General features: G+C 42.2%; 1 long non-coding RNA gene across 2 annotated transcripts; it reads left to right on the top strand.

Annotated features, from left to right (window-relative positions):
* Positions 1-2,521: 2,521 nt before the first annotated feature.
* Positions 2,522-21,024, top strand: LOC139573711 (uncharacterized). Of its 2 annotated transcripts, XR_011674643.1 has the most exons (5): positions 2,522-2,727; positions 4,601-4,645; positions 8,037-8,310; positions 14,328-14,573; positions 18,405-21,024. It is a non-coding gene; the product is annotated as an uncharacterized lncRNA (long non-coding RNA). The 2 variants fall into 2 exon arrangements; XR_011674644.1 differs by lacking the exon at positions 4,601-4,645 and having other exon boundaries at positions 2,533-2,727.
* The last annotated feature ends 5,445 nt before the right edge of the window (positions 21,025-26,469 follow it).

Raw genomic sequence — 26,469 nt, 5'->3', positions numbered from 1 at the left:
GTGACCTGTGCCTTTGAGCACAAGCTCTTGCACTGGCAAACGTTGCTATTGCCGGAAACACACCTCTGCTGGTTTGGGCTCGTAGCCTACAGGCTATATTTTAATGTGCCTTGAAGTGTGAATAAGAAAAATATGTTATTTGGAGGAATAAGGCCACAAAACCACAAGCCCTTGGTCGGTATTTGTTCAATTTTGTTGCTTCATCTCCTTTTTTATTTCTCACTGTGCAGATAGAATTTACGGTGCTCTTATAAACGTTGTGCCACGTCTTACCTTTGCAATTTGGCTACATGGGGCCTCACTGTATAAGTACGGAGCTATTCGTGAAAAAGAGTGAATAAGACTTTGGCTCTGTAACTTACGTTCAAACCAATGCAAAATTAAACATTGTCTTAGCATTTAATTTGACGCTCTCACAATGGCTTAAGTCTGAAATATGCATAGAGATGAATGGATCAGGTTTGCATAATGCCCAAAGTGCCTACTATAGCATTGGGAGTCTAAATCAACACGTTTCCATGCTCAGCCATAGGTGAGTATGAGGCTATTGCTTCACTAGAAGCACGAGCAAAGATGGATCTCAGGCGGGTTGTCATTACGCACACATGTTCATCAAGAGAGGGTTTACGTTTTCATGGTTTATGTTTTCATGTAGGCCTATGTGTGTTTTCCTTGTATGTTTGGGTTTTTGTTGCAATATGCCTAATGGGACAATAAAGATTTTCTAAATCTTAATCTCAATCTATTACCAGAATCAAATGAAGAAGGATACCGTAGTCTATGGGTGCACGGAATCTGGATGATATAACAAGTGCTTTGTCCTTCACATAATTGTTATGTCAGGGGTGGAGTCACACAAAATAAGTTCATAATCAAAATCCTCCCTCATATTCCGTTTTGTTAACCAATGCGTGAAGTACACGAATGTAAAGTTACGCATGATGACATTGTGTATTTACCACAGCATTTACTAGCCAACATATGAGTGTTGCCTAAACTGATAGGCTAGTTTTTCACAGGTTCAAGAGATTAAACCCGTCAGTAGACACATCACAGAATGAGCACTACAGGACATATTCGATTTATGCGTCATTAAGTAATGACGCATGACATTATTCCTCATAAATGTTAGCCTAAAATATGTTACTACTATTAGGCCCGTATAAGAAGAGTGTAACCTTTTGTTGTGGTTTTAGTCTAAAATGTGCAAACAGTGAGGCTGTACTGCCAGGGGAGGGGGGCGGGGGGGGGGGGGGGGGACATGCTAGAGTTGCCTGACGAGTGATAATGAACTTGGGACGTGCAAATTGCCATCATACATTTCTGTACAATATCTCTTGTCCACCACGGTCCCGGGTTCCCATCATGCGGTCGCTGGGGGGAAACGAAGCCATTGTCCCAACCCATAGCCCATTAGCCGCTACCAAAGGACGGTTTAAGGCTTGCCCTTGGTAACCCGTGCATCGTTGTGAGCTGGAGAGAAGAAAAAAAGCTTACCAAGCTAAGCCCGGGAAAGAAACAGTAGCCGTATTTATAGTTTGATCTCTAGGAAGCGTCCAACATTTGGAGAGAAAGAAATGGGGACCCCTGAACACTGATAGAGAGAAACCAACAACAACTGTGGCTGACAAAGTTGTCTCTTTGGCAGTCGAACCTCCTATTGAATAAGTAATTTATTCAAAGGAGATTTTCATCCCCACGATCTGATTATTATGATAATCAACCGACCTAGACCCTTTTCTTGGCCCTTGTCTGCTGGTCTGGACTCGTTGCTGACGGTAAAAGTTGATTTGCACGGTCTCACCCTGGCGATCCAGTGGTCACATTCCACGAGTCTTCTGTATCAAAGAGACAGACAAAGGGAATGGGGAATGCGCGCACTTGATTCAGGCGCAGGAGTTAGTCCATAGTCGCAGGGGCCTTCACGTCAAACGAATATTGGTAACTAGACAAGATTACATGGAATTCATATAATCCCACAGGAGCCAGGGTCTAAAACTCTCTCCAACCAGTCATGCCAAACTTTTTAGACTTTCACAAAGCAATAGAGTTATTTCACTCAATATTTGAAATGTATCCCTATGGGAGTTTTGAAGCCCATATCACTGATTCATATAAACTCATCCTCATAACGTTGGCATGAAATCACAAGAAAATGGACGCCATGAACAGACATAAAGGATTGTAGTAGCCTAGCCTATATGAGACGAATATCTTGGACACGTGCACTCTTGAGGGCGATGACATTTACGGTAATACAAAACCATGGTTGGGAGAGATGTTGAATATATTCATATCGCAGCCCGTTTTCTTAATTTCAGAGGGAGGGGACACAATAGAGCTGCATCGTGTCAAAGAGGCCCCTACTGTCGTGTCATAAGGGGAGGGTCTTGGCGATGCTATATGCTTTTTGGCAGGCATGTTTAAGTTCATATGCATTGTACAAGAGGAATGGCGAGCGCAAGGCACAGCGAACAGTTCACTTCGCTCTCAGCGGGGGGAGGCGAACACCATCTCTATGGGAAATAATCTCGATTATAAACAAGGGGGGACCCGGCCGCGAAAAGATGAATGGATGGGGCCAGCGCGACGTCACAGCGAGCTGCAGCCATGAAGCTCAAGACCAGGCGCGAGCCAACCTACAAGCGCTCAGTTGTTCTACATCTCTTGACTCGCTCGGTTGATTGTTGTGGAGAGCGTTTGTAACCGTGGCTGGCAGACACCGGGGTGAGTATGGCATATATGATTAGAAAATGTATGTTCTGTTGCGTGCTATTGACGCGGATGCGGACAACGCAGTCGTAATTTTGCATGCATGTATAGCATAAAACATAACAAATAAAAGAACACGCTAGCGCATCATTTTATCCTGGTGGGGTTGGCACTCACTGTATGAGACTCGTGCAATATCGAGCTATACGTCTTTGGCACCGGTTGTCCTGTATCAATCGAATAGGCTATCAATTGCAATGTTTATGCTCATTTGAAGATTGTGTATGATAATTTATATTGAATGGTATCCGCATATTAGATATCCTACAAGACAAAAAACAACTCGCCTATCCATTACAGCTTGTTTAATTTTGTAGGCTGTAATTATGTTTGTAGCATAGGAAACAACCATTTCGATATATCCTCAATTTTGGATGTGGTCTCACTTGAATTTAATGACTGAAAGGTCATGCTTACAATGCATTAGATACGATACAGCTTTCTCCTTCATTACACCCAACACTTCACCTATTCTAGTTGAATCATTTTGAGCAAACAAAGAAAGATGGGATATGGGCAATCTCGGGCTAGGGGGCTTGATAACGACCTCCATTACGCACTATGGAGTAGACTAACCATGCCCCTCACACGGCAAGGTTCCACATGCATCACCCAGACAGACGCAGACCCACAGAGGTAATAGAAATCATATGTCATTTTACATACCATGCCATTTCTACATCAATTATTGATATAGCCAGATATACTTCTAAAACATCACAGGGAAATTGTCTATATGTCATCCGGCGTGTAATTTGCCACATAATGTAGGCTACATTAATGTAGCCTATTATTACATTTCTATAGTTTTAAGGAAAAGTCGCCTATTCGAAATGTAGGTTAGGCCTCGATCAGTTGATCAATTGAGATTCGAGTCCATACTATAAAAATGATTAATAGGAATATAGTATAAAGTACAACTGCTCACACCTATAACGGATGGATGGGGAATCACAAGGCCATCCAATCCGCACGTGCACGCCGAATACGCGGTCTTCTGAGCACACGTGTGCACATTACTGGAGCATAGAGCGTTGATATGTACCACCATTATGCTTTGTGAAGTAGTACTATATATGTGACAGTGGTAGGCCTGTACAGGACACTAATACATACGTTAATAGCGCAATAGCAGATTGCGTACACATTAGTTGTCATAGGCCATGGTATGATGTGTAAGTAAAGAGACTGCAGAATTATATGAAATGTAACGCTTGTATTTTGCGGCCTAAGATCAAAAAGTGAATTGCTTTTGCACAGCCAGGTTGTTGTTTGGTTTGGTGTTATAGTTCGTGCTACACCTGGTGACATTCTATCCATAAACGTGCGTGTTTTCTTTATTAAATTGCAAATAATTTAATCTGCACATTTTCCCAAGCACTTAGCTGGATTGTGGGTTGTGCGTAATGTAGGTCTGACTCGTTTTTTTACGAGTATTGTTGAAGGCCTTGTCTAAAAATCGATCTGCCTATTGCCTATATGTCTTTAGGGTGCTTTTGGAGATGTCATCTGGGGCGTGTCCTACCTCTAGACTCGGGTACCTATCTAGCTCAGGTGCCTTTATACAGGTAGATTACTTAACAACGCTCTCGTGAATTTTAGCCTACTATCTTGGACCATGTAATGGTTTTATGTCGCCTCAACGTCATATCTAGAGGGGCAGATGCAGGCTTGAGGCTTCGTACCTGTCTGTAGGCACAATAAAAAAAAGTTATATACTCAGTTCAAACGAGACTGGGTTGTTGTAATTGTTGACCTAAACCGGACAGTTACCATAGGACTGCAGTTGGGTTGGAAAATAAGCGTTTCTTGTTTTTGTTTTTTTCAGGATTCAATGGAGAGACATATAGGCGCAACAGAGCAGGTGGCATAGGTAATATAAACACACCACAATCTCTTACAGTTTTAATAACTGGGCAGGTATGGCTTAGACATTGTTCACTTTAACTCAGTTAAATCACTTGCACAAAATCCAAATGGAAGAGACATTGTAGGACGTGTTTTGCTAAAATCGTAGTTTTTTGTAGTCCATGATATCCGGGATCCTTGGAACGTCCATACCCCGTTGAAGTCGAAATGGTTAAGGTAATGGTTATGGTTATTGATATGGTTAAGGTTAGGGTTTAGGTTAGGGATGTCCCAAGGATCCTCGATAGCACTGACCTTTTGTTATTAAATTAGCCTATATGATATAATTTGTGCATAAGAGTGCAGTGAAAGTACCCGTTGAAAACGTAGTAAATTCGAGTCAATAGTTAATAAAGCATTACAAATTGACTAAGCCTATGGATATTAATACCGTATCAATCAATCATAATTTCACAAGAGAATACAGAAATGAAATGTTATTTTACTGCATATCTACACCTTTGCGTTCATACTTGTCAAGCTCGTCATTTTTTCGTAGCAGTGAACGCTGTTGGTATTATGACTCCACAAGGTTCCAGTGTGCAGCGGTAGGCTACAGTAGTTTAGGCCCTCTGCCAACAGATTGCATGGACCGCGCCAATTACATATGATGAACATTTAGAAATGACCTCAGTTCATGCCTCGTGCATAAGCATTGAGACCTGAGCAACAGCAATGTGCCAATAAATTACGGATCAGGTTGGATTGAATTACATCGATTCACGTCATATCTCAATAGCATACATTGATCACTTTATTATAAAGCTATAACTACGTTCTTTGTACCTAAAATACATCTACAGAAAATATGTGCATTGTGTATTGCGTCATCAAACATGTTCAATGCAGCCTATCCCCGTGCGCTTCAATTATTCCTAAGGATCAATTTGAAGGACGTCACCAACGTCTTATCCAATGACGAGGAGGGATTAGGTTTGTTTGAATGAATGAATGAATGAATGGTTGAATGAGTTATACCCCTTGACAATTATGAGGTTGGCAAGATGCAGTAATAGACAGTCGAACCGGATCTCTCCCTGGCACGTTACTGCGCCATATAGGCCTATCTGAATTTACCAAGGGGTAGGCCTAGGTTAACTGTTAAAACAAGAAGACAAATGCAGTTATTTTTAACAAACTGATTGTATGATAGTTAATATGCTTATCAGGGATTTTGATACGTTATAGTGGTGTTGAAATCCTGGCACTGAAGGCTACTAAGAGACAAGGCCGCTGTCCACTGCTGTGGTGCTGAATCTGAGGTGAGCTTCGTTACTGTTGCGCAGTGTGAGTTATTTGTAATCTTATCTGGCGCAATGTAGGCCTAATATGAAACATATTATTTCTTACTTTATTTCCTTAAATAATGTTTATTATTATTACTTGAAATAAAGTTGGTCAAGAAGGAAACGTCGCAACTGCGTATCAAACTATTTGGAATTTGCACAGTATAATAAAAACAATAATAATGGCAATAATATGAATTGTAATAATATTGATTAATAAAATAGGATAATAAAAACAACAACTTTCCAATTCAAACTCTCCACTGCAAATGATGAAATACATGGTAAATGTAATTTCTTGAAAATAACATAAAATGCACGTTTTTGATTGTTTTCAATATAATGTTGAGAATATAATGCTATTTATCGTTTGTGGTAGTATTATAAGTATTTATATTATATAATAACTTTGCAATTTAAAAAAATATATATATTCACACAACTGTCTCACATACTGTGTACAGTGTCACAAAAACAGTAAATGATTATTATTATTTAGTTGGATTTCAAATATTAATCCTGGGACAGTATAATTCAAAATAATTTCATGCATTATATGTACAATCAAGTTATTGGCTGTGCCAATAAACAGCACAAATTAATAACTGAGATAAATGTATTGATAACCCTTTATGCTTATATAATCAAGTCTCACTATTTAAACAAAGTTTATCCAATATCCATGTCAGATATCATTTCAAAGGATGTTGTAGCATGTCAATTCTCTCTCTGACAAAAAGACACGTAGAGATCAGGACATTTCTGTAACTGCATCAGTATTTTGTTTTGATGGCATTTTGTCCTTGGCAGGAAGAAATACCTTCCTGGGTGAATAGTCACTTTTTCAGGAAAGATAGTATCATTCCTATTTCCAGCATGTGTGCACGCTTTTGTTTGGTTTGCACGTGTGTGTGTGTGCTTGCGTGCATGGGTGTATGTGCATGCACTGTATGACATATGCATGTTTGCGAGTGCGGATGCTTTGAAAGAGCCTTGTTTTATCCTTGTGTAGCATACTGTAGTAAGAAATGATAAAGGTGATTAGAAATCCTTATGGTGACGGGTAGATTATGAACAAAAATTAGACATTTTGAAGCTTGAATCCTTGTCCTAGCTGACAGTAAGGAGAGGATGTGTTGTCTGCCAACAGTGTGAGACTACAGGTAAAGATGTGTACACTAAAGGGGAGAATGTTCTCTGTCTTTCTCTCTCTCTCTCCCTCCATCTATCTCCTGTCAGTCATTAGAACATGTATAGATGGGAGGAGCCTCGTTGTTGGGCTGGGCATAAAGAAAAGCTTTTAATTGGCCCTTGTGCCATGTACCATAAATGTGTGTACTCCGTCTGTGTGTGTAGGTTTGCACTTGTGTGTGTTTGTGCTTTTGTGCCGTATTCTGACCCCAACCTTGAACATGCCCTCCACAATTTACTGTGGAATCTCTGATAGATATGCATACGCAAGAGGCAAACCTTTCTCTCTGTATCTTACAGTAAAACAGCTTTAATAAAAAAAAATTGGGCATGGAGGGGGGCGGCATTTGAAGCCATCACCCTCCTATGGAGCCAGTCCATGTGAGAGACTGCCTCACTATAGGGGTGGGCGCAGGGGCGGAGAGGTGTGGTCTGGGAAGACTGGCGCCGTAACCAGTTTGGACTGGTTCGCCAGCCTGTGTGTTTTGATCAAGCCTCACGCTGATTATTTGACTTTGAGGAGTCAAGGCTTTGGCTGCCATGTTACGGGCTGGCCGTCCAATCAAAGGCTTTGTAACAGCAGAACAGTGAGGGCGGATTGGCAGGGAAATGTTACAGTTAGTAAGTGGCCAATTGCTGATGAGTACTTTAAGCAGAGGGTCAGGAGGTTCTGGTATTTTTGTGAACTGTTAAGTACACATTTGATGAAAGTTGATTCATTTAAAATAATCAGCATTTCTTACATCTTAGGTACTGCATGAATGTGACCAGACCTCTCTATAGAACTGATACAGTTTACTCACTGTGCACTTAAGTTTGAAAAGGGAAATTAAAGTCTTAATTTTTCTGATTGTTAATACAATTTTTTCCTGATTATAGGTCAGAATCTGGCCCTTGCGTATCACCTGTGGCACAAGAGGATGGGCAGCCTTAGGGGTTGGTTGTTATCTTTGGTTATCTAGCTGTATGAGTGATGTACATTCTTCATAAAGCTAGATAACCGAAAGTAACAAGAATCCCATTACGCTCCTGAAAGGCATCAAGATCCCCAACACATACCCCCCATGCTGCACCACCCCATTCTACCATTCACAGAAAAACAAGCAAAACAATGGCCGACATCATAGGACATGGGAGCAGAAGAAAAAGTCAAGTAAGTCGTGTGATGTCATCCAATTGCACAGGTTTATGTGTGTATGTGTACGTGTGTGTGTCTTTTTAACTCAGCTTGACAATTAGAACTATCTGGTCTCTGTTATTGCCTCAAATATATCACAATTGCCTCTGAGAATTTTAGCAGCAGATTTGAGAGTTTGAGTATTTGTTGAGTTTCTTATAAATTTACATATTTGAGTATTAGAATTTTTTATATTTCCCCCTGAGCCATATAGTTGGGAAAGCCTGATCTCTTTGAGATTGATCTCTAAAAATAATGAGCTATACACATAATGCCATACACATATTTCCACGTATTTGTACATGGCCGGTGGCATTGGTCCGTAGCAGCCCGGTTGGTTCAACAGGATCACTTGTAATCTAATAAGCCCCTGATCCCTCTGTGTGGGGCTGCATGCAGCGGCTTATACTTACGATCACATGGCCAGCAGTGGTGGGTGGGTCCCAAAGAACCAACGGCAACCTGAATGGTGCTGACTGCGGACTTTGCCGAAGTGGTTAACAAATTGGTCAGTCAGTAGCTGCAAGTAACCATCCTACGGTTGTAGCAAATCTGTACTCGGCTGATGGGGTTTTAGTTAATGCGGTTTGGGAAACAGGTGAAATGAATAGAAAGTATGGTTGCTGATTATAGCCTCTAATGTCATACGTTATTTGGATTGTGGAAGTTTACAATGGACTTTTTAAGTTAATCCCCTGCCAGCACATAGTCGAATGGACAGATTTGTTTGAGGCCAGTTTTGTTAAGCTAGATGGTTGTTTATTTGTTTTCTCCCCCTCTTTCTTTCATGTGGGAAGGTGTTTGATTTTGCTTTTGTTTGGGTGTTTGATTTGAGGTGACAGTTGGCTTGGTTGTGAATGGGCCATGGCGAAGCCTCCATTGCATGAGGTGCTACCATGTGGAAAGGCCTGATGGGTCTTGTTGAATGCCACTGTGTGGGGCTCTGTGGGGGAGTGGTCCGAGGGCAATCAACCAGAAACTGCCCCCAGTGACAGAGCCATGAGAGAGGGAACAATCCGGGCCTCAGCCAATAGTGGGAGTAATTGGTCAATCAGATCTTCACACCTTCAATCAGTCATAAAGGCAATGATGTTGATTTCTTTTCAACTAGAAAAAGAATCATGTCGAGTGAGGCCTCTAGTATGATTTTTCTGTCTTTCGGCCAAATCAGCCTTCCATAGCTTCAAGACATTACAGAGAAATTGGAGAGTAAATTGTATACTATAGCACCAGTATGTTTGAAAAACACGTTATCTGGTGATCAATGGCCTAAACAGGGTTTTAATCACATTTACTCGGCTAAATTTATACATTTGAATTCTGCTTTGATAACAAACACAATACTTACTCCAATATGGCACGTCGGACTAGACTGAAACTCCTGTTGGAGCGTTTGTATAGCAACAACACTCACAATGTCAATTTTAGCGTGTTGTGCAGCGGTCCCTGCCTGCTGCATTGCAGGTGCTGAGTGTGACATTTGAGCTCAGGGCTCAGCGAGGGAACGAGAGAGACGAGGGCCTTGACAGCAAGTGACAGGCGGTGATGTCACCTCCTCCGGTGGCACAGTGGTACCTGGCTCTTTGTCTGTTTTCCCTAGCTACTGTCATTACCAACGGAAGAATCCAGGGGAACTGGAACAAGGCCCCAACGACTGTTCTTGGTTGTTATCGGTGGATGTATAGCTACATACATGCCGTTGTGGTTGTTAATGTGACAAATTGGCCTTTTACAAAGTGTTATGCAAGTAAAATTTGATTGATTGACAACATTTATGGGTAGAGATTTTAGCAAAGTTAGATTAGCTTTCTGACATCAGTTTGTATTTATTTTTCAGGCAGTAAAATAGTATTTTTTCTCTCCAATTAGCTACAATTTGTACGATAAGCATGAATACTATTTCAAGAGAAGATGATATGAAGTCAGTGACAGATTGCCATAAAGGTGTGTGCACTGGTGCAGCTGTTTTGTTGGTGGCGATAAGGGGGATGACTGTGTGTGGCACAGTCATATCAAAAACAGTCCACACTAGGGACCCTAGAGTACGGTTGCAAGATTCCAGGAACTTTCTGGTTGGAGGATGCACGGAGTAAGGAGGGAATAAGCAGGAAATCCAGAATCTTCCAACCAGGATTTCTCGAACACCAGGGAGTTCATTGAAAGTTCCTGGAATTTTGCAACCCTACCCCAGAGGAAAGACGGCATTTGCACTGCCTGCCTGAAAATGGCACAAAAACAGGAGTTCCACAAAACCTCCGGGACTCTACTGTAGCCCTGTCTGGAGTGGAGGGAGGGAAAGAGAGAGGGGGTAAAGAGAAAGGATGGAGGGAGGGAGAGGAGAAAGGAAGGGAGGCAGAGGGAGGGTTTGGTGGATTTGTCTTAGCTTTCAGGCTCTAGGCAAGCAGATTTAGACTCCAAGTGTCAAATAGAAAAACAGGCATTGTGGCCGGGCCCTGGCGGCCCCCCACCAGTAGACTTTACAGTCAATAGAGCTAGTCCACTTGTCACAGGGAGACAATGGGCTCCTTTACCACCCTTTCAGCACCTCCGGGTCCTAGCAGCCAGACGGGTTTCTGAAAAAGGCCCAGTGATTCTTGCCCCCTTTTCTCTGCCTCTTTTTTTTCTCAACAGAACACACCAACAGAGTTTGGAAAATGGCTTCACTGCTGGGCTGGTACAGAGGGGCAGACTTTGCCATTTCTAAAGCGGCCCCCGCCTCCCTGTTGCTCACAGAGAAATTCATGTATTTCAGGCGTTTACAGAAGTCAATGGACCCACCCAGACAAAGGAGATTAAGTTTGGTAACTTAGCAGTAACAGGTGTACTTTGACTTGGTTCGGACCACACCGGAGGTGGGTGCTATTGTTGGACCCGTTGTTCTGTTTCCTCCCTGACAGTTTCGACTTGTGTGGAGATAAAGATGGAACTGCTTTACGGCCTTTGACAATCTGCTTTATATGTTTCCTCTTGGAAGTTAGTGCTGGGAGTTTGTTTGGCCTAGCTGTTCAAGACCAGTCTCTTATCATTTCTCAGTCTTTGAAAATACTTCTCAGTTTTGCTACAATTCATCATTGATTTGCCAAGAAGTCTCCAAAGGGAGACAGGAGTTATGTTTAGATCTCCCTCCGCTGTTGCCCCGGGAGCTAGTGAAGGGTAAACAATCCAAATAGAGAAATATCAGAATGATTACAGAACACTATACATTCTAACATTTAGAACAATGTGCTCAACTGGAAATGCTTTAACATAGGATGCATTTTTAGAAAAAAACTAATAATTTTCTGAATATTTTAACAGTTAGGAAAAAGAGCCTCTCAACAAAAAGAGAAAGATTACATTTTCCGAAGTTGGGCAAGTATTGCACAAACTGAAACAAACTATTTCAGTCTTGAACAAAGCTTTTGGACAGAGCCTGACAGAGCCTCAGTCCACAGAAGGCCATTCTGGTGAAATTACTTGTCAGAACGTCATGTGAAGGGGCTGTTCAGACCGAAGCGGCTTTGGCATCCATTGTCTTGTTCTCGCTCACACACCTACGAGTCCAGAGTAAGCACACAAATTCATTGTTCCCTGAGCTGTTAATATCAGAGGCTTCACAATGGAGCCCATTCGCCATATTTGCATATGGCACTTTTCCAACAAGGACTCAGAGCGGGCTTGAAAGCCGGCCCACTTTAGTGCCAATGGCAAAAAAAATGTCAAGTGCCAATTAGGAGAGGTTTGCCACCATTCAGTGGTACCCCACCCCCTCTACTACTGCCCCTCCCTTCCTCCTAGCCTACTCTCTCATACTCCCAAGCCCATTCCCTTCACCCCAAGCCCTACTCCCCCATTACAGCCTACAAAATAGTGTCTCCCTACTGGCACCCTGAAACGAAAGCTGCCTCCTTCCTCTAGCCTGAGAGTGAAAACAGACAGCAGCTCTCTCCTCCCCGATCAGTCTGCTCGTTGGTTCACCAAATGTCATGTATAGGCTAGGCTGGTCGCTAGTTAGTAGATTCCAACCCAGATTGGTGGAGTTAGTTTGTAGCTCTTGGGTTACTTGCATGTGTAGCTTGGCCGGAGAATGACATGGAAAGGCACCACTACAATATGTTTGTGCTAAAAGAATGCGAAGGCTAACATAATAGCTCCGCCAACCTCTTCATCAACCTAGCATGTTGATACTGTAGCATTGTTGTCTTTGTTATAATGAAGTTTCACAACATATGATCTCATACAGCCAACCATCTGTGACTCCAGCAGCATATTTCGGACAGCAATCCCCTTCTAGGTCACAGCCTTTCTCCCACTGTATTATATTATATTTTCACATGTGATCACATAACCTTTCATGTGGTTTTGGTACGACTTACAGTACATGTGGGGATATTTCACATGATTACATAGGTGATGCCCTGCAAACAAAAGGTCCCACAGTCGCAGTGTTTTCAATTGACATATTTGACACAAATGATTACATCGTGTATGTTTATTTATACAGTAATTATTATTTAACATGTCCTCACCTGGGATATGAACTCACAACCTCTTGGTTCACGGCATTACGTACGATCTTCCTTTCTACACCACCATGTCTGTTTCAGTAACTGATTTCACCTCTATTCCTACACTTTGTACTTCAAAGTAAATCTCAGCTTTGTTAATAATACACCATTATATTTATCATAGTGATTCAGGACAAAGTAAATAATATGCCCCACCAACGTTAGACAACTATACAGAAAACCCCCAAATTGATGAAATAAGTAAAGGAAATCAATGATGATATAATAGTCAGATTAATTTAGAACTAAAATAGCAGCGCAGGTGGCACTTTTTTGCTAATTGCAGAGATACATTGTAGGTAATTCATCTGTAGAGGACTTCTGAGAATACTACAGACTTTGTGACACAGCAGAAAGATCAGCGTACTCCAAATATAGAGAGTGTGATTTCAAATCCCAATGCGTCATATTGAAAAGTCAGCACTGAGTCATCAAATGTCATCATATTGATTAAATATACAGTATTACACTATTCTAGCTGAACAGCGTACCGCTTACCTTAAATCTCCAAGTATCATTACCTCCTTTACAAAAAAAACATGAAAAGAGACAAGTGAGGTTAGTTGTTCACATGTGAAACCATATGTTCACATGTTTACATTTACACCACCTTTTCACGTGTGGAGAATAACAGGTTTTCACCTCACGTGAATTGTAGTAAAAGCAACGTGATGTGAAAAACGTTTTAAAAATTTGCATCCCCATGTTGTCACATTTCTTTCACAAGACCATGTTTTCACGTGTGCTCAAATGTTTTCACGTGTAGTTTCATGTTATCACATGTTGCTTTTACATGTTGGTTATGTTATCACATTAACTTCACATAAGATCACGTGATCACATGTGAAATTCATGTGTTTTTTCAATAACGGAGCTCAAGTCCTTGTTGCGTCTTTGAATGAAAGTGAAGACATTGTGGAATTGCTGAAAATACTATGTTAGCTGGAGCAATCTCCTTGCTTACTATTGCAGATGATGTGAGTCTGAACTTAACTTCATGTGAAACTTGTATGATATCAAGTATGATGTTAAAATACAGTGCAGTCAGAAAAAAGATAAGTCATCTTCATAATAGAATAGGTAATCTTGTTTGTCCAATTTGGGCCACCGTTGTTCCTCCACATACCATTTACCTGACTTACCGCCTCCTGCCACTCAAAAGGATTTCCCCCCTGTTCTTTTTCTCTTTCATTCTTTCATTCAATCTCTGTGTCAATTTTTTTTCTTCCCAGGCTTGATTCTCAGATGCTTGGATCTGATTTGCATGCATTTGCATAATGAAAGTCATTTGCATGCTCAGCGGCAGACTGTACCATGAGAAAAGACATGTGTGGGTGCGTGTATATACATACAAATGCATGTATGTGTATCTCGGCTGGTTAAACCACATACTCACATTTTGTCTTTTTGCCTCATCTCTTTCCCTATTCTTATTTTTGTGTGCAGACTACCAACACCACCGTGACAGAATGCTGGCAAAATGAGGCTGAAAAACAAGGAGAGGAAGAGAGGTTGCTGTTGACTTTGCCTCCCTCTTCTCGCCCTCCTCCGTATCGCCTCTCCCCTTCTCCCCTCCCTCGCTTCATCCTCAGCTGCCTTCCCCATTCTCCTGTACCGCGAGACGTAGCCCACGCCACCATCTTAGGACGATGCTCGCTGGCATGAAATGGAAGTGAGGACCAGAGAGAGCAGGTAACAATAACAGCCCTGAGCCCGCCATGCGGCATCATGCCTCCATAACACCACCACCGCCATCATCACCCCATCCTTTCCTTCTCCTCCCTTCCCTTCTCTCTCCCTCCCTCCCTCTGCCAGGCTGGCCTTGCTTTTAAGCACCTCAGATGTGTTTGCTAATTGCAGAAATCACGGGACGCGTTGATGGGTGGGGGGGCAGGCTGGGGTTTTTGTGTGTGTGCTTGCATTAAATCACTCCTTGCTCTCGCGCTCTCTCAGGAGGCATTCAGTGGGCATCTGTGCTCTGAACAGCCCAGTTTTCTTCCCGTTTGGGAATTGTTGTGCCATCCTCTTCACACACATGCCCGACATGGCGACGGCTGCCATTTTGGTTGAAATACGCGGGCCGTATTCCCTGGTCAGAACATCTGAGACATGAATGTTCCACATTTAGCATATTACACAAGATAGTTACACCCATAGACTATTAACAAATATTAGCTAGGGCTATATAATATCATCATCACTATTCTTATTATCAATAGTAATCAAAGAGACAGTACGCTTTTTGCAATATTTATTTTCACCAAGTCTTATCATTCCGTTTTTGTAATTAATGATCCTAATTTGCTGACATGTAAACATTTACGCAAATGACTGTTTAGTTAAAAATGCTAAAAGCAGTTCAGAGCATATCTTTAAAGGAGAAAACTGTGACGCCCATGAGCCAGCGTATGATACTCAGAGAGAGACTGCAGTACAACATCAACACAGAGAGAAAGGAACCAGGAGCGAGTGAGTGTGGTTGAGAGACAGAGAGAGGGAGCGAGAGAGGCAGAGGCCGAATGAGAGTATGATAGCGAGGTCTCAGTAGAGGAAAGCTGTCTTTGTGTTGGTGGGTGAGGTTTTGGGGGAGCTGGTGCTGAGACAAGTCGTGTATTGTTCTCCTAAGCAAGCTTGTTGTAGCGACTCCTTTATTCCGAGCAGGGAGCTGCAAGTTTAAAAAACGCTTAATAACCAAAACACCAATTAGAGTCGGCCGGGCCCGGTTAAATAAGGCAGCCGGTAAACAATGTGTGCCATTGTCCGTGCCTCACGGAGAGAACTCCCTTTGTTTGTGTCTGCATACTGGAGGTCGAGACAGTGCTATCGCTAAGATACTGTACGGTGCCAGAGCATTGCTAATGGATAGGCTACTGAGTTACTACCCATGCATATGGACGGTGAAACACTAGAGTGCTATTAAGTCTGTCTCGTCGCCAATCCCACCAAGGTGTTCCGCTGCATGAGGTCTACAGAGACATTGCTGTTAGGACTAGACATAATGAATCAATTAAGTATATTCAAATAAACTATAGCAGCTGATTAAGCCAAATGTAGAGATAGAAAAAAATCCTGACAAAACCAACAACATTCAAAGTTTCTATGTTGGGGAGCCAGTCTAACAAAACATTGCATGAGAATCTTAGTAGTAACAGTGTCTAATCTAATGCAAACCCACTAATCACGGGCAGTCTCTGTAAACAGGTGGTAGATTGAGCAGGGGCCAGGGCCATTCTCAATTTACTGTGTAAATTATGCAGAGCCCAAAACAATACAAACAGTAGACAGTAGAGTGGCTGGCGTTGGGTAATGAGATGATGTGTGGCCTGTGCGGGCTGGGAGCGAGGCGAGTCGAGGGGGTGGGTGGGCACAGTCAGCAGCTTGCGTCTGAGTGTGCGGGTCTGGAGGGCTGGAGTTTGGGCAGGGGGCAGACACTGTCCCGTCTGCACACACCCCTCCTGCCTAGACTAGGGGGTGGGGGGAGGCAGCTGGGACATGGAGCACCCTCCCCCATAGCTCCAGCGAAAGCTCCAGTCTTGGGAACTTCTGTGGCAGGCAGAGGTCCCCCCAATATTGGCACGTAGGGGCCCCCTAAAGTCTGTCTCTGTCTGTGGCTCCCACTCACCCCCTCCCTCCTGTCTCCCCACAGCCCCCCAAGCCCACACCTCCCTCCCAACTCCCTGCCTCTCTCCCCAATGTGACGATGGGGGCCTGGGAAGGACTTGAAGTTCACGGCCAGACCTCCTATTGAGCTGACAGGCTGACTGTTTGCTCAATTCGACTCCCTATTCAAGACTGAGCTAGAGGGGGAGTTTAAGGGGTGTACGGTGGGGGTGTTGGTGGGGGGGACACCACAGAGCTGTGACTATTCATTCAGAGGGAGAGACAAGTGAATGGAGAGAGAGGAAAGGCCAGGAAGAAGATAAAGGGTAGAAGGGAGGGGAGAATAGACAGGGTGCATAAATAAGAGTGAGGATTCCGTGCACAAAGTTTGCTCTGAGCAGTGTGTGCCCCCTCTCACACTCCCTTAGACTCTTAATTACCAGCGTCCTCCACTCTACTCTCTCTCCCTCTTTCTCTTCCCCCCCCCTCTCACAATCATTCTCATCGTCCTGTATGTCCCCCTGGTTTTATTGGCCCACATGCTGGGGTTGTAAATTTACCATTAACTAGCTCATTCACCATAGGCCACTCAACAAAAACAAGACCATGCTTCCCAATAACTCAAACCGACACCAATACCCTAAACCCCTTTTGTGACACCCCTTCTGTCTCATGTTGCATTTCATTGGAAATGTCCTTCCTTTACTTGTAGTTAGCCCATTGACATACAGTACATATTAAACTTCTATCGAAATGCTATCTGGCATGGCTAACATGATTCTGGGTAATAGCTAATATGGCTAACATGATTCTAGCTAATAGCTAATATGGCTAACATGATGCTAGCTAGTTAGCATGCTGGCTCTACCCATTGTAGTTTTGAAACCAGACAACCGCAAACATCATGGCTGGTTCTCTATGTACTCTGTGACCCTTGGGTAAGATTTTAAGTTGCTTGTCTGAGTGGCTCTAAAATAAAAGGGCAGAAGTCCCTCAGTCTCAGCTCCTACAGCTTAGGGTGTGTCACATGCTTCCTCTTTGCATTATGGCCCCTTAGCGTACCAGGCTCCCGGCAGTGCCTTTCAACTTCACCCTCAATCCCCTTGGCTAGCTGGCAGTCTGCGCCCGGCACACAGAGCCGGGCTTACCTCAGCTACAACCAGACCAGGCGCACCTAAGGCCACTTGTCAGAAACTCCCGGATGGTTTTTGCTATATGAAAGAGACTGGCCGTTCACTAGGAAATATTTGAACACATAATGTACTGGCTTTATTTTGAGTTTGTTTTATATATGGTGGTGTTTTAACCGTGGTTGGAACCGGTTCAGGGAACAGAACCGAAAACCAGAAAATTACAACGTCTGTCAAGGATCTCTAGTGTTCCGGAACAGAACTGTTATTTTCAAATCTTGAGAACTGGTTAATAATGTTATTTTCTGTTCCAAAAATATTCCTAATGTCTAGTATATAATTCTGCAATTCAGTTCTGATGCTAGTAATAGCCTCTACACACTCCCAAGTCATGTCATGATGCTCAGCGCTTCAAACCATGTTCCTCCATGCCCACCGCTTAATCTCGCTCTCTCCCCACCCGTGAAACTTCAGTCACATCATCTCTGACCAATTAAACATGCAAACAACTAGCCTACCTGTTCCATAGCAAGATGCTCTATCCGTGCTAATTGGTGAGGTAAAGTAATAAGCTAAATATAAAAACGATGTCGATTTCACAAATATATATATATATTTTTTAAATTAACTATATGAACCACTACTTTTTTCTTCTTCAACCGGTTCAGAACTTTATTATTCTGGCCGGAACACTGGAACGGAACAAATAATATAGGGGTTCTGTTCGGGAACGATTGGAAAATCATTTTGGTTCCAACCCCTGCTTCTAACATACATTTTTTCCCCCCTCCAGGCAAATAATGGTCCAGAACACTGATAGAGGGCAGAAAAAACAGCGAGCAGTAATCCATTGGGAGAAGAAAAGTTGCCCACAAACTACCAACCCATCCCTAGTATTTGCAATGGAACAGGCCCATTACAACAATGTTCGTCCACTATACTCCGACTTGTGCCCCAACATTTGAGCATCAGAGCACTTTAGCTGCCTCTGATGTGTGGTTGGACCTCCGGCCTGGGTTTTGTTATTCAGCAAGGGCCAATCTGGATTGGTTTTGTTTCCTTTCTTAAGCCAATAAGAAAGTGGGTTGGTGGCGTGGAAAACAAGAGCAAATCTCAGGATCCAAGATGAACAGAGAAGCAGTGATTCTTGGATACACTGTGCTATGAATGAGATACATTACATGTGCTGTGTACCTACAGTATTTGCTTGCAGCCTCAATAACATCTACACAAAAGATTAAGAACACCTGCTCTTTCCATGACAGACTGACCAGGTGAATCCAGGTGAAAGCTATGATCCCTTATTGATGTCACTTGTTAAATCCACTTCAATCAGTGTAGATGAAGGGAAGGAGACAGGTTAAAGAAGGATGTTTAAGCCTTGAGACAATTGAGACATGGATTGTGTGTGTGCCATTCAGAGCGTGAGTGGGCAAGACAAAAAAATGTAAGTGCTTTTGAACGGGGTATGGTAGTAGGTGCCAGGCACACCGATTTGTGTCAAGAACTGCAACACTGCTGGGTTTTGCACACTTAACAGTTTCCCGTGTGTATCAAGAATGGTCCACCAGCCAAAGGACATCCAGCCAACTTGACACAACTGTGAAGTATTGGAGTCAACATAGGCCACATAGGCCCTGTTGAACGCTTTCGACACCTTATAGAGTCCATGCCCCGATGAATTGAGGCTGCAACTCAATAGTAGGAAGGTGTCCTTAAATGTTTTGTACACTCAGTGTATGTTACATACATATAAATGTTCCTTGCAATACAGATTCTTAAGTGCAAACATTTATATAATAGCATAGAGCACTTTACTACTACTACTACTACTACTACTACTACTTTAATTTAAAGTAAATAACAATGTATGAATAGAGTCCATGGTGTTGCATGGGAATGTTGTATAACAAGCTGTATAAATAACATAGACCTACCTAGATCATAATGGTTTGGATTTTAGCCCATTTTTATGTTTATGTTTTATTATTTACTAGTTGCTATGACTGACAGATACATGAATGTGAGACCCACGGCAGCAGTGAAGAATACTGCACTGCGATTGGACGGCTCCGTGTGTCATATGACACACAGGCGAATGGGAGAGCTGTTGTCTTTATACTCTATGCAACTGTTTTTGGTCTGCTACCAAATATATTGGGCAAGCCGTCAACTGGATTATTTTTGGGCGAACAATCTCATGAAATATTATACTGTTTATTCAGTTTTCTCTCACAGTGTAGGTTTTTTGTATGTGTGTGTGTATGCGTGTGTATGCGTGTGTGTGTGTGTGTGTGTGTGTGTGTGTGTGTGTGTGTGTGTGTGTGTGTGTGTGTGTGTGTGTGTGTGTGTGTGTGTGTGTGTGTGTGTGTGTGTGTGTGTGTGTGTGTGTGCGTGCGTGTGCATGTGCGTGAAAGCGAGAGAGAGAGTGAGAGAAAGTTAGACATTACAGATGAACATAACACATTTGATTTATAAAACAAATTGTCGAGAGACATTTTAGTTTTAATTTTTCAATAACAGAATTGAATATGCTGGCCCTAAGCCTCTGCCAACGCAAATCAGTGTAGGAATTACACATCTAATATTCTTGATGGCAGAGCTCTGTTTAATAAGCAGTGCGGTTTATAGGGAGTAAGCTAGGCTGCACGGGCAGAACTTACTAAACCACTAAAGCTTTCCAAGTAGGCTTTGAATGCAGTAGCCTGGCTTTCCCTAGCAAACCACATCAGCGTAATACAAGGTACTTTAGAGTAAGACATGATAAATACAGAGATTTCAAAGGCTTCCTTAATTTCCTGTCCTTGACATTATCGCATACACGCATACACACAATACACACACACACAATACACATGCGAGCAAATGCAATAATGCAAGCACTATCATAGACTAGTTTGTTTTATATACATTTTCAGAAAGTGGCACATTTTTATTCCAATTGATAATCTATGCAAACCTTTGAAGTATTTTCTTTAACAATCTATTCGGTGCTAGTACAATTAAGTTGAAGGAGACTATCTTGGTCTGAATTTGTAAATGTATTATTTTGATAATCACAATGCTATATTATTACTTATCTGCCTGGATAAGCTTGAAATTGAAAAACATTTTGAATCCGTAACTAAAAGTCACTTCAGGGATGGCTAAAACCAGTCTATTCGCATACGTTCAACAAATTGTGGTCGCTGAAGTTATGAAATAATTATATGTTTCTTGTTTTGTTTTGCACCGAGATGAAATGTCTATTCAGATATTTTTAAGCAACCGATGTTGTTTGTGTTATGCAATCTAATATGTATTATGTAATGCTAGAATGCACTGAATGAACCACGTGTGCCTTTGTATGAAAAACAAACTGTCTTGTCATGGATTAGTAATAAAAGTTTACATTGAAAACAAACAGAAAACAACAGTTTTGTTCTATTTCTGTCCATCGTCATGAATCTATTGGCATGTAAGAAGAGAAGGTGGAAGACCCCAAAAAATCACTGACAGTATATCACAAGACATACTAGCCCTACTTTGAAGCTGTTAGCAGATTTACTGTTAACTCAGAGCCAGGACTGTAATATTCTATTGCCAAATTCCACAGGACTAAGGATCTTATACGTTTAGTGTTGAGCTACTTGAGATCACAATAATCATCATAATAATTGTGATAAAAAGTAAAACTTAAAAAGTAAAATTCCAATTCAATACATAATTGAGATGGATTTTTGTAAATGAAATCCACAATTTCTCTCATTTATTTTATTTTACTCAACACAAAGAACTCAAGGACACACGCACACGCACACGCACACGCGCACACACACAACCCTACTCAGGTGTGTAGTCCCTGAGATGTCTGACACCACATATGGCAAATGTGCCAAAACTGGCATATGGGCCCTCACAAGTCACTACCATTGTCATGTAAAAGAGTCTGCTGACCCTAGTGTATAGGACTGTAAATATACTGTAAAACAAATGAAATGCAACCCTAACAGCATAGTCTTATCAAGCAGTTGTTTTCATTTCATGAATCTTTGTGCAATTTAATGTAAACATTTTAATGCTGCAAGCATGCCGATACAGGATTTTGATTTCCACATTGGATAGTGTTGGAGTTCTAGAAGAAACTCTACTGTTTTGTATAGCTATGGCCAGCAGAAAACAATTGGCTGTACAAATAAACATCCACTCCATGCAAATATTACAGTGCCCTTATTAACTGGGCCAGGTTGCAAATACATTATGTTCCAGGCGTTAACATCCAGTCTTTTGTGACATCTCCCCTCGCCCTCCATGTTTCTTGGCGGTGTTATCGTCCTCATAATCTAATTCACTGGTTTTTGTCAACCTGCCAAGAGACAAGTTGCATTTGCTGAGCGCTATAGGCTTTAATGAACTGAGCGGTGATGTTAAGCACATTTGAGCAACGCTAACTACACAACAACGGAACTGTTGTCAGACTGATGGTGGATTATGGTCTGAGCTAGCTGCTGCTTGGACTCACAGGTTGGTCAGGGTCAGGTCCAGGGTAAAGTCACCCAGCTTGTCTGTGAAACGCTCCTGCTACTCGTCAAGATACCACCCGGCTTCTTTTGTAGCCCCGTCATCCATTGGCATCATGTCAACAAGGGGGAGCCATGGAAAATAGAATTCAATGTTCTATAATCATATGGGCTACAAATCGTATTGGCTCTGTGAGCTTCATTTTACGATGCACAATGTTGATTTGCAATACTTGAGGTCACTTGCCATTTTATTGACTGATAATGTGAATGCTTCAAACAAAGGATTAGCATGCGCAAATAAGGAGTTGCTGTAGTTAGTTAACATTTAGAGGGTGTAGCCTTCTTTCGGGAGAAGCATACATTAGCTACATCTAACATGAGAGCGATGTATGAATACAGACTCTTAGGCATTCCAAGATGGCGGCAACGGTCTGTCAACATAGCTTTAACCTGATACGTAAAATGGAAGATTCACATTTCTGACCATAGCTGTTTGATGGACAGTGGCACCAGGGCCAGCGCCAAGGGAGTACAGAGGGGAAAATGGCGGGTTATGGTAGTTGTCCAAGGGGCAGGAATTCGGGTGCTGCTCCTTTCATAGGTTCCTCAGCATCATCATTACCATGCAGGAATGTGCCCCTAGGAGTCCATTCTGTGTGGTTTTAGAGGGAAACGCGTTCTCAACCTATCACTATGGACCGAGGATGCGTGTCCTTGGATCCAACTGTGGTCAGTGCCAAGTATAAGCAGTCACCCTGTTCAAATAATTTTGACCTCTTTAAGCGGTTGTTTGTCCATAGTTTGCTGCTTTTGCCATCTTTCGTTGCACGGCCATTCCATGCAGTGAGCAAAAAGACAGTGGCCAGAGGTGCATGCTAAAATTATGATAAATATGTCATCAACATAAACATGTTATCAACAGAAGAACAAAATAAAGTAACAAAGCATTGTGCTGAAATATCAATGGATCAAGCAAAAAGCATTGATCACTGATCAATTGTGGCCACTGTCTTTGTTTGTTTTGGGTGCATCAAGTGAATCCTGTCCTGGAATGTCAACCAGTTTGGCCAGAGCTGGCGAATGGAGGCAGTAAGCAATGTGAGTAATGTTTTCTCTTTCACAGCCCTCTCAACCCCCTGCATCCTCCTCAACTGCCAAAAAGTCCCTCCAAACCTTATGGTGATGTCATTCATATGCAAAAGAGGTTTGCTTTCAGTGAGTGAGTGAATGAATGAGTGTGTGCATGCACATGTTACTCGAGTGGTCGATTCCATTACTTGAAGGACCATTACACTTGCCTGTCACTAACCAAAAGACCTGAGAAAACTGTGTAGACCTAAATCCCCCTCCTCCTACCATCCCCCACCTCCACTTCCTCATCCTCACTATCAAGTTATTTTGGCACAAACCTTGTTTGGATCCTGTTAAAATATTACGTATCATTTGTTCTTGAGCAATCGTATACATGAACACTCTCAAGGCTCTCAACAGGACACATAGGATTGTTGAGACTAACTAAGTATAGCCTACTATAACTATTTAACAAGAGGGATCTAGTTTACTTCTGTCCTTAATTATGACAATAGCATTTGTAAAGTGAATTGGTGGAAGGCCAAATGCAATCAAGGAAACTCAAATGGTTGGTTATACAATCTCGTCAAATTAAACGGCATTCGGCCATGTTTGCTCAGTTCAAGCACTCAACTTTCAATTGGTGTAGTTGAGGGGAAGTTTAAATGTCACTGAGGGTTTAGGTTAACTCAATAACTATCACAAATCAACATTGCTGTTGTTGAAAGGGTCTTGACGGTCTTGATCTCTCCTTGATTGACAGAAATCCTATCATCTTGTATTTGGTTTCGACCTACATCAACTGTGCATCCACCCCAATCGCAGCTTCTCTTTAACATAGAACATTTTTGGGTCAGATGTTGAAACCATAAAGTAAGTTAGTTATGGAGAATTATATTAAACAGTGCTTATTGGATTTGATTGTTGTTTGAATACCAATCAATCCCATTAGAGAATGGATCAAATCTGACACTTTCGACAGATTCTGAAACGTGTGTCTAGTGTCATGGGAAGGCAGAAAGCTAGTGGAGCTTCTCCCTTAATCACTTAAAAACAAAATAAGAAATCTGAGATCTAGTGTGTGGGAACAGAACCCTTGGGTCAAATTAGCATACACACACAGTGGCGTTGGATGGGACCAGAAGGGTGTCCCGAAAGCAGCCGTGGAAGGTCTGAGGAAGGCCCCTCTAATAGGCGGAGGTGGCTGGAGAAGAGAGGGGCTGGGGGGTGCGAAGAGAGGCGCGAAGAGTTAATGCAGACAGTTCAACAAAGGCATCCCCGCCATCGGGGCAGAGAGGAGTACGGGAAAAGAGCCGGGGTTAAGGGGAACTCAGGGGGGTTCAAGTTCAAGGCAACTGTCACTGTCTGCATTTTAACCGCCGTACCACACCCACCCAGTTCTTCTACTCCCATTGGTTCCCCCATTCTCTCCTCTTCCCAACATTAAATCTGAGGCTAAACACAAATTCCCTTTTGTCTCACCACTGCCCTATCGCCAGAATAAAGGTGGAAGTAAAACAATGCATCGTCTCAGGATTCGTCTGGGTGACTCTTATGGTAATGTGTGTGATTTTGAACTTCTAGTGGCTTCCGTGGGAGAGTGGGAAGGGGCTTATTGTGCATTTCGGGAAGGTGGGTGGTATTTTACTGGCAAGAGATGGAAATGTTCATTGACTTATGCATGATATGTGTTTACGAGTCAGAGGTTGTACCATTACACTCGATAAGGGCAAGGTCTTCATAGAGCTGATGGTTGTTGTGGTAACCTGCGCTCTTATCCTGATTTGGTTGTTCCTTTTGAGAGGCTAAGTAATTATGTAAACCTATGCAACACAGGCAGATCTTTACCACAGTTAGCTACACAGCGAAATAGTGGCCATTTTGAACCAGACACATTTTTTTTAAATAAAAGGAATCTAGATATACAAAGCAGTAAATCAAACAGTTAGATAATGCCATAGGATAGTCCCATAGCCTATTTCATTTTTCAATTGTTGATATTTCCATAACAGATTGTCAATTTTACCATTCTGTTTCCGCAATGTTTCCATTGAGGCATTGCCACACTGAATGACAGACAATAGTCTCTCTAGGACTCTACGTTAGGCTCAGTTAATCCACTATGGCATTACATCAATAATGACTAATCTTGACCAGAGCAGAAGTTCAAGTCCACTTAATGAACTGGAACCCCACGTGTGCTTTCAGATGGCGTCGCCTCCATTGAGAAAGAGCATATGTTTGTTTGCTTGTGACCAGACTTGGGTTTGGGGGCACCCTGACCACCACCACCCCATAAAGAGAATATCATCACTGCCCTCTTGTCACCTCTTAACCCGGGGCTACAATGGAAGGTCAATTGAGCGGAACTTTGCATACCCTAGTCTTTGTGTTTGTCTCAAACGCCCATTCGACCGCAAGGTGTCCACAAACGGACCCCCTAACCACATGGCTTACTGGCCACACATTAACCAATCAGGACTGGCTGTAACCCCACCACCCAACCCTGTTTAAGAACTCTGAATGGTCCCCAAGGAGAGAGAAGTGTGTTTCTAAGGATAAAACAAGTATTATATATACAGTGCCTTCAGAAAGTATTCATACCCCACGACTTATTCCACATTTAGTTGTTTTACGGCCTGAATTCAAAATGAATTAAAAAATCACCGATCTACACACAATGCCCCATAAGGACAATGTGAAAACGTTTTTGGAACATTTTGCAAATTTATTGAAAATGAAATACAGACATGTCTAATTTCCATACGTTTTCACACCCCAATATAGTTGAAGTCGGAATTTTACATACAGCTTACCAAATACATTTAAACTCAGTTTTTCCACAATTCCTGACACTTAATCCGTGTAAAAATTCCCAGTCTTAGGTCAGTTAGGATCACCACTTTATTTTAAGAATGTGAAATGTCAGAATAATAGTAGAGAGAATGATTTATTTCAGGTTTTATTTCTTTCATCACATTCCCAGTGGGTCAGAAGTTTACATACACTCAATTAGTATTTGGTAGCATTGCCTTTACATTGTTTAACTTGGGTCAAATGTTTCGGGTAGCGTTCCACAAACGTCCCACAATAAGTGAATTTTGGGTAAATTTTGGCCCATTCCTCCTGACAGAGCTGGTGTAACGGAGTCAGGTTTGTAGGACTCCTTGCTTACACACGCTTTTTCAGTTCTGCCCACAAATTTTCTATAGGATTGAGGTCAGGGCTTTGTGATGGCCACTCCAATACCTTGACTTTGTTGTCCTTAAGCCATTTCACCACAAC

Source organism: Salvelinus alpinus, chromosome 4 (genome assembly GCF_045679555.1).
Source record: "Salvelinus alpinus chromosome 4, SLU_Salpinus.1, whole genome shotgun sequence".
Lineage (NCBI taxonomy): Eukaryota > Metazoa > Chordata > Actinopteri > Salmoniformes > Salmonidae > Salvelinus > Salvelinus alpinus.
Note: the sequence above shows the minus strand (reverse complement) of the source record. Positions and strands in the feature narration are given on the sequence as shown.